A 9,255-nucleotide genomic window follows, 5' to 3' on the forward strand; every position below is an offset into this window, starting at 1 on the left:
GAGATCCTGGGGCTGGCAGTGGAGAGAAGTTCCTCACATATTCAACCCTCTCAAAGTATCAAATGTGTAAGGCAAATATCAGAGGGTTCAGTGCCAGTGTCTGCTTATCTGTCTACAGACTGACACTGGTTTGGGGGGTCAGAGCTGGCCTTTAAGGAGTTGCAGTAAGCACACACACACACTGTGGTGCTGCCTTTTGTCTGGCAGGAACTTCTGGAGCCACTTTCAGCCAAATGAAACACGGAAGCAGATCTTTAAAATCCTCAGAGTTCCTACAAGCTTTGTGAAAATCAGGGAAAGGTTAAAGAGACCTAAACTGGGGTGGGTTTTGAACAGGCAGTAGTTTGAGATCTGGCAGCGTGTGCTGTGCAGTGCTGGGTACTCCAAGTCAGACAGCACAGTCAGCTGCTTTCTGAGCAGCAGTGAAGGGGCAGGGAGGGACGATAACAGAACAGAGAAGTAGTCTCGGAGCTATCAGAGAATGATACCGAGCTGAACAGAGACTCCCATCAGCAAGCTGGAAGGATACAAACCAGAAAACTCTGAGGAAACTTTGGCTTGCTTGGTTCATGCAATATTTTACTTTTTTTTCTCAGAGGCATAAATCTGATCTCCTGTGTCCTGGTGTTTACCCTGAACCAATGGTAGTTTTTGCAGCACTGGGGGTTTTACCTGCTGTCCTTTCTTCCTGAAATTCCATGGCTTTGCAAGTGATCTGGTAGGACCATACACAGAGGGCTTGATGTACTGAGGCCTGGGAGCAGTTTAACCAGCTGCAGTTGAGTACCTCCTGCTGTGGTACCACCAGCAGTACAACAGAGGGGCGCTGAAGTGGTTCTTGGTCCACACAGGGAGCAGCAAATACAGCTCTGACAGGACCTTCACACTGCCTGCCTTGCAGCCTCCAGCTTTTATTGCCTAACAAAAAAGTACAGATCTAATGGAGCCAGAAGGGCAGTTGGGAGCTGGTGCTGGAAGCTCCTGCACTTCATTGATTGCGTTGCCTCTGTGGGGCACCCACGCTGATCATTTAGGTGATGAATACAACCTGAGAAGGTTGCATCACAGAATTTCATGAAACACACTGTTTAAGCCTGAGCCAATTCAAGGATGATTCATCTTTGTTCCTGCAAACAGATGCTGGTTTGGGCACTTTTTGTGTGCCCTGCTGGAATTATGCAATAGTGATATTTTTTTTGGTAAACAAGCCACTCCCTTGCTAGCTTCATTGTACAAAATAGTTGTTCTGATTCCTGAGGCACCCTACAGTCCTTTCCTGCAGCTCTTCCAATCTAATGCAGTCTTTTTACATATGGGAGACCACAACTGTGTGTATTATTCTGAGATCTCATCAGGGCCCCATGCAATGGCTTATATAGCTCAGAGATGCTTCCTATTCCTGTGGGATCTATCCCACCTCATCCCCATGTCCCAGAGGGATAATTTTATAATTTTCACCCACCATTTATTTTAGCCAAGCTGTCATGATTTGTTTCCTTACAGACAACCTCCTCAGTGCTACACTGTGTTCTCCTCTTCTACAGACCTTGCACAGCAGTATTTGCAATGTAGTTATTGCAAGTCCTCACTGGTTTTGGTTTTCCTGTGAAGTCCGCATTTACATAATCTATCTCACATCCTGGGGTCCTTTATTTATAAATACTAGAGTTGCTTTTTCCTCTTCTTTTCCAAGTCGTCTTCTGTTGGAGTTTATTGGCTAGAACACCTGCCAGCTTTTGGTTTTGCCAACGAAAAAATTCATATGACTTTAATTTGTATGGGCTACATGAGTTCTCATTACTTCTTTTCTTCAGCATTCACGGGTAAAAGCTGCTGTTAAATTGAAGGGTATTGCTGTTTTTATAAATCGCTGGGAGAAAGGTGCTTGCCTTTTATTTACTAACTTGGAAAACAAAAGATTTTCCTAGCAGTGCTGTAGGTATCTTTCTGCTGCTGACTGACAGAAGACAGCATGAGGTTTGTGGTCTTCTATGGAGGTTAGCAGTGGTCAGGATCAAAAATGGAGCCTTAGTGATCAGCTTTTCTTTAACTTCAGAGAGAGGAGAAAATAAACTGCACTTCAGATTTCTCTGAGTGGCTTCATGTGCCAGGAACTTCTTTACATGAAAGACAAATTTCTTTGTAAGAAAGGAAAACAACTTTTCTCAGCCCTTAGAAAGATTGTATTTCTGCTTTGAACATTTTCCAGAGTGAGTTTTAAATGGCAATGTTAAAAAAAATAGCCAAAGAGGAAAACTTTAATTTCTGCCACCTAACTTAGCTAACTAATCATCTAGTGGAAGCTCATTATCTACACGAGGGAGAGATGGGCTTGTCCAGAGAGCTAAAAACTGACTTCAGACATCCCTCCTAGGTGGGGAAGGGATGAACTGATGACATGAGCTGAACACCAAAGCTCTAGACAGCTGAAGTTAGGCAAGAGGAATCAAAAAGGTCTGACAAACAGCACTGATCAGCTTTTGGGCATTGTCTAAACTACTCTCCTTGACAGCAGCATCTTAAAAATGGGCTGTCCCATCAGCTGGCATGGGTTTTGCTGTTGTCCCACTTGGCCTACTCAGGGCTGCACCCCCTGGGCGTGTGATCAGCTCCCAGTAATAACATCATGATGGACCTGGCACCCTTCTGCTGGGCAGGTCCCTGCGAAAATCCTGTGCTGGGTTGCAGTGATGGTTATTCATATCAGATTTGTAAAGGTTTGTGGATCTGGTTGTTGGTTTCACCTCTCACCCTGAGAGTATCTGCCTGACAGAGTGATCTGTTTTGCACCTTTCTTGGCAAGGCTGAGGACAGACCAGAGGGTAAATATAGTCTTGCAGACCACTGGTCTTTTTTAATATGATAAGAAGCACTTCAGATGAGCTGAGTTCACAGGTCCCTGGTTTAACAGGTCAGTATTTCAGCAGGACTTTATTTTCCCATAGAATTACTCAACCGGAAGGTTTGAGAACAATCTTTGATGCCCACTGGCCGAGCAGCCAAGGGCTACGTACAGTCTGTAACAGCCTGCATTGTGATTGGTCACGCGTCCTGTGCTTATCAGGGCCACAGACCCATTGCAGAGCCCCCCTGCCGTGGCAGGGTGTCCACCAGCTGGGCTAGAGGGAAGGAGAAGAGAAAGGAGGAGGGGAGGGACCATACGGGATGTGTGCACTGTGCACTGCCAAGCTGACAATACACATTTCCAAACCAACATAATTTGCTTCATTTGCAAGGGACTCAGTGAAAGAATTGAAGCCAACAGGGTGTGATGGATGGAAAAGCAATTGTTAAAACTAGATGTCTTTTTCCTTTGCTTTGTTCACTTGACATGAGGAATGGGAATAGGCAGATTAGGGAACTCGGAGAACGCGCTGTCCACCTGGAAGCTTGTCAGCTTTTCCCAGTCAAATCTAACCCAACTTGTTTACCTCCATCAGGAATCTGCTGTGCAATCAGATGGGAAAGAAGTGAAAAGGGATCTATCTGTGCATTACCAAGACTTTACAAACTAGTGCTTGCCCATGTCTCTCCCCTCCTCCTTCCTCTGTATTTCTATTCTCACATGATCATTAACAGGTGCATTGCCAGTTACAGGATCAGGGTCATTTTCCGTGCCAGACCTGTGCCATAGTATCTAGTTCACCTCTTCCAACTGCAGCAATATGCTGGAGCACAAACATCCCCACTGCAGTGGGGAATCCCAGGTGGGGTGTTTGCTGCTGGCAGCAAGGTTTGAATGAATTATTTGTAGTTGTTCTGTCTCCTTTCAGCTTTGGGAACAGTCCAGCCAGAAGGAAATCGTTAAGTGTTCGGAAAGAGAATGCAAGTGTCTCAAGTTTGGCCATTTGCTGCAGTGGGTTGTCTGCAACATTCAGCAGTGAGGCTGGTGGCTTATACCAGTGACCCTGGAGCTCTGCCTTCCTAGAGAGCAATGTTTCCATGGGAAGCTGCCTGACAGCCATGCACTTCAGCAGTGGCCTGTCACAGAGCAGGGGACAGCATATGAGCCCTTACAGCCGTTGCAGTGTGGTGGAGGGAGTCCAGAGCAGCTGGCTCCCTGCTCCTGGGCTGTGTGTCTGGAGCAGCGTCACATCCTCTGCTTTATGCAGAGCCATCCCCGACAGGGATGGCTGGAGATACAGTCTGTGCGACTGCCGCTCCAGACATCGCGTGGGGAGGAAGCGCAGGCATTCAAACAGTTACATTTGCACAGACATTCCAGGAAATCAAGGTTTGAATTTTTCTTTATCGGTGTAAAAGTGCTGACCCCACTAACCTCACCTCGTTGGTCTCCCTCAGCTAGGAAAAATCCCGCTATGCAGGGGCCCATTTTACATAGCACCTTTCAAATCCTTCACTTAGCCTCAATCATGAAGCCTAGAGGCAGGGAACAGGTAAACCAGAGCTCCTAAATCAGCACTGCTCCTAAAGCACCACTGAACCAGGTGGTTCAGGAAAAAAAAGATGGATACTTCTCTAGTGGGGAATTTCAGTGGGCAAAAGTATCACGTTTTCAAGACATTCACACTGTCCAGGCTGAGGAGGATGGTTAGCAGAGAGAAACCCAGCTGTGAATGGAATTATTTCTCTCCCCTTCGTTGCATGGAGCCACCGACAAAAAAGTTAATAAGAATGGTGCGAAGCTTTTCCATCGCCAGCTGCCCACCGGTTCCTGGTGTCAGGAGGATCAGAACCACATAGCCACCTTCACTGATTAGTCCTTCAAAGACTGAAGAGGCTCAGGCTCTGCAAATTTTTGGACTGCAGACAAAAATAAAAGCAACTTAAATGTTGTGCTCCAGTCTTTAGAAAGCTGTACTTGGAACAAGGCTTTGTTAATATGTCATTGCCATAATAACTACCTGGAGCTTAGACCAACTGGAGCACTTCATATAGAGGGATTACTGCAAACACAACTGCCACATGTCATCAGGAGCTTGAAATCCAGAGTGAATCTAGCCAAGGACAGCTCAAAACCTTTTTTTCAAGATTTGGGACAAATTCTGGCTAGAATGGCCCATTCAGAAAGAAACAAAGAGCTGAGCTGCCGCAAGATGCACAATATCTTGTCCTTTAAAAAAAAAATATAAAAGAAGGAATATTTATAAAGGAATAAAAGGAGTGTGACAGCTGTGGATGACTATGGAAGCCAGCAAAGAGGGAGTTGGAAAAGCTTTCAACGAAGGGAAGGGGCAGTGCACTCCCTGTCCCTTTTCCATCTCCAGAGTCCCTTGCTCCCAGAGCCTGAAGCAGTGCAGTGACTGAGCTTGATTAGAAAGTGATTTCTCAAGAGCTCTCTGGGGATCACAAATTTATTATTAACTGCCACTTCAGCATTTTTTTAGGTTGCTGTTGTATCTAGATAAGCCCTGAAGCTGTTAATGCTTTCCCAGACAACAGGATCACATGACGTTGGTTGCATCCTGGTGGCAGATTAACCTGCCTAATGAAACTAATCAAACATGTTGCTGTCGATTCCCTCCCCTCTCCCTGCTGAGGGCAAACACTTTGTCTTTGCTCTGCTAAGTACATTTAGCACTTTGACTCCTGCATATCTGTGATTATAGTGTATCAAAGAGCCTAATAGCAATTCTAATGTGGCAATGAAAGTACAGCCAGATCTGCAGTATTCTGGACAATTTTTTTCCAACTGAACAGCTTTGTGCATCTTTTAGATTCACCAGTTTATAGCAAACATGTAGGTTTTGTTCCAATCAAGTAGAATATTGGCTTTCAAGACTTTTATACCAAAAGGTTGGGTTAGATACAGTATCCCAAGGACACAGGCTGAGCATTCACAGCCTGCAGCTCCATTTCCTTCCTCCTTTTCAAGCAAAAGAAAACCACACAGGTCTGTGTCAGCTGGAGAAGGAGAGACTGGAGAGGCAAAGTGGGTTCTGAACAGCAGCTCTGTAAATCACACTCTCTTTCATTGCCACATTTTCCTCTGTGGGAGACCAGTGGGAGCCAGATCTGTGAATTCTGCTTGGGTTCCCCAGCTCTGCGCTGTCCCAGCCAAAGAGGAGCTGCTGGGGACAGCCAGACAGGGAAAGTGGAGAAAGACAAAGCATGGCTTCCTCAGGCAGATTTCCTGCAGGGCACCCCTGGTCACTCACTGCCTCTGGGAGCAGGGCCGGGCACTGTGCCTTCCTGGGAACCTCCCGCGCCCCAGGCCTGGCACAGTTCTCGCTGGCAGGCACTGGTGCTAGCACACTCTGTTGTTCTGACACACGTGGCTCCTTCCTTTTGCTTCAGCCTTTGCTGATAGCAGGATAAAGCCACAGGATTGTGTGATGGATGCTCCCTCTCCCTGTATGGTCATGCAGGAGTGTCGGTGTGTTTTAAGAACAAAAAGCTGACCTTTGGTTGGCGGCTGCTGAACTGTACCATGCCTTTGTGTGCTGCGGGGACTGCTAGAGCAGAGAGTTTTCCTCAAACATTTAATTAGATTTCTTAGTTTTTAAGGCCAGTGTGTGTTTTCAGGCAAGAGCCAGATGCAGAGAAGCCCTATGAGCATTTCTGAGTAACGAATCCCCACCCTGCACTCCTTCCCTGCTCATGCAGTGTTCCTGGGCTGAAATTCCTTCAGGCTCAGGGTCCAGCTTGCACACCAAAGTATCCAGTGGAGGGGACCTCTGCCCCCCAGCCAACTGGGCCCTTGGCCACAGGAGGGATTTGTGCAGAGGGATGTATTGGTCCTGTAGCGCACTTGAGCAGCCTTTTGCAGCTGCGGAGCATTCCTGGAACATCAGGTCCTCCTGCAGACCTGTCTTTTCCTGGCATCAGCCTCTTTTGCCTGGTCCAGCCTCAGGGCACTGCAGTGGAGGTGCCTGAGGGTTTGTTCTTTTTCCTTATCTTTCACCAGGAACATGTCAAAAAGTTGTGTGGTGTTGTACGGTGCTATGCACTGCAGGTGGCACAGAGGTTTTCTGCTGTGTGGGCTCTGGCAGCCACTGGAGGTGGCTGCAGGGCCATAGGAAATGAGGGCCAGAGCCTGTGGGCTCTCATGGGTCAAATCTTGCCAATCTTCTTCTCCTGTAAAACCTCAGTGATACTTTAAACCACTGAAGTATGAATTTTGATTCTGTATTCCTTGGAAATAAAGGCAGCAGGAATATAGAATCCACCTCATGAGCAGCTTTAGTGATAGTGAACATATTTCTTGGTTTAAAGTAATGGAATTGCATGTTCATCCTGTGACACGTTCTCTGTCCGTCCCTGCTGTGTACCAGAAGGCAGCAGTGCTGCTCTTAGAGCAGGAACCAGTGCTGACTTGGAAAGCTGGTACTAAGCTGGAAGCAGTGTCTGGATCAATATTTTTCCAGCTAATCCTCAGAAGGGATGGGAGGGAATGGACTAAATGATGAGATAAAAGATTTAAAGTCAGATGAGTGGCAACCTCCCCCCCAAAACATCAACCAAACTTGTGGAAAGCTTGATCCTGGTCCAAACCAATGCAGCAAAGCCAAGACCTGCTCCAGGAAGTGCAGACGTGTCACTTCCATCATTTGGTGACCCTGGATGACATCTAGAAGTACTCCTCTTCCTAATCCTTCAGTTCTGTGGAAATTCATTTGTATTACGGGACACTGTTAGTTCCTGGGATTTCCCCACAGAAAGTAAATTTAAGGACTGGTTGCTGGAAAGGGTCATGTTGCCATCTGGGGTTTCAGCTGCAGTTGCTGGGATTGAGTCCTGTCTGAGGAGCAAAGAGGGGATGTGTAAAACCAGATTAAAGGAAAATCAAGGCGTGGCTTGCTCTGCAGTTGTCTTTCCACATTCCCACTGGGTTGAACTATTGGGGGCTGCCAGGCTGTGACAGAGGGGACAGCTGGATGTGTGGGGTAGAGACTGGTCATCTGTGAGATGAAGATGGGATGGGCACAGGTGGGAAGGGCCTACAGGCCTCTGTGCCTCATCTGTGCTGCACAGGGAACAAGGGCTGTACTGTCCACCAGCCTTGGGCCCTCTATCAGCTCCTCAGGGCAGAGGACACTTCCTGCATGCAGAGAGATGCCTGCAGGGAACAGACTTCTCCTGTTGTAAAGAGGATTTTGTTATCTTGAGGGTGGTGAGGCACAGGTTTTCTAGAGTAGCTGTGGCTGCCCCATTCCTGGAAGTGTTCAAGGCTAGATTGAACAGGGCTTGGAGCAACCTAGTCTAGTGGAAAGTGTCCCTGCCCATCCTGGCAGGGGGATGGAATGAGATGGCCTATAAAGTCCAACTCAAACCATTCTGTGAGCTCATGATTCTCTCTGGAAGGAGCTACTGAGGATTGTCCTTTTTAGCCAAGTTTTACAACTAAAGTTAGCCCAAATGTCCTATTAATGGCATTCCCCCTCAGTGGGTACAGTGGGGTCTCAACGAGCATTTTGTACAGTTTTCATGACATTACAAGAATAGTAATTTTTAGCACTATTAGAGATTGCACTGACACACTCCCTGTTGAAACAGATGAGTGGAAGGGTCTGTTTTCTTTCCCAAATAGAAAACCGAAGTAGGGAGAGTTGAAGATGCTTGGCCCAAGTCAGATGTGAATGAATCTTCAGACCCTAAAACCAGCTCCACAGTCCTAATCCCCTGGTTCCCTCTGCCTGGGAGCCGATAACTAAAAACAAGGATCATTTTCTGGGACAGACAAGTGGAAGATTGTCATAGAAAAGGAAAGGCCACCAAGTCAAACAGGGTGACTGGTTGATGCCTGTTCCTGGAAAATGAGCCCTGATCCCTGGCAGCAGCTCTCAGTGCATCCGGCATGGAGGAACGCACAGCTCACACGGGTCTGTGCTGGAGAAAGAAAGAAAAACGTGGACTGCAGGGACAGCAAATGTCCTCTCTGCATGGTGCATCCCCTCTTCCCCCATCCCCTCTTCAACCCCAGGGCTTCGGCCATGGCAGCTCTGTGCAGCACAGCTTTCCCTCCCAGTGTGAAGCGAGAGGATGTGCCCAGAGCAAAGAGCGTCTTGAGCCCTGCACAAAAGATGCATCAAGTTTGTGTGGATGGTGAGTGTAACCACTGTTATATGAGATAAAGGACTTCCATCACTGCCCAAGGACAGGCAGCAGGCAGGGTGCTGATCCCACCAGCTCAAACAGGACACTGCGGAGGTTTGTCTGTGGCAGTGGCTGTGGGCAGGCTGCCCTCAAGAAAGAGGTTCCAAAACTATACCAGGGGTTACAGAAGCCCCATTTTGGTCCATCAGCTGCTGGGTGGTGTGGCCAGACACTGCCAGGTAGCAGTTGCCTGCTTCA

The sequence above is a fragment of the Corapipo altera genome, unplaced genomic scaffold (assembly GCF_003945725.1).
Source record: "Corapipo altera isolate COAL_440 unplaced genomic scaffold, ASM394572v1 110, whole genome shotgun sequence".
NCBI lineage: Eukaryota > Metazoa > Chordata > Aves > Passeriformes > Pipridae > Corapipo > Corapipo altera.